The sequence below is a fragment of the Eimeria mitis genome, genomic scaffold (assembly GCF_000499745.2).
Source record: "Eimeria mitis Houghton genomic scaffold, Emh_scaff5557, whole genome shotgun sequence".
NCBI lineage: Eukaryota > Apicomplexa > Conoidasida > Eucoccidiorida > Eimeriidae > Eimeria > Eimeria mitis.
In genome coordinates this window covers 3,751-4,081 of record NW_013573827.1, presented here as the reverse complement: position 1 = coordinate 4,081, position 331 = coordinate 3,751, and positions in this window count along the sequence as shown.

The following is a 331-nucleotide window of genomic DNA, read 5'->3' as shown; positions in this document are numbered from 1 at the left end:
ATATACATATATATATATATATATATATATACATTTTTATTTATTTATTTATTTTTATCTTTATTTATAAATATATATATATATATACATAAGTATTGTGCTGCATGCATGCAGTGGGGCCATCTGCTGCAGTAACATCTAAATATATTGATTAAAAACTAAAATAAAAAATAAAAATAAAAAATAAAAAAAATAAATAAAATAAAAATAAAAATAAAAATAAATATAAATATAAATATAAATATAAATCGAGTTGAGGGCAGCAGACGGTGAGCGGCTGCTGCTGCAGCGGGGTGTCTATACACCTGAAAAAACCAAATAAAAAAAAATA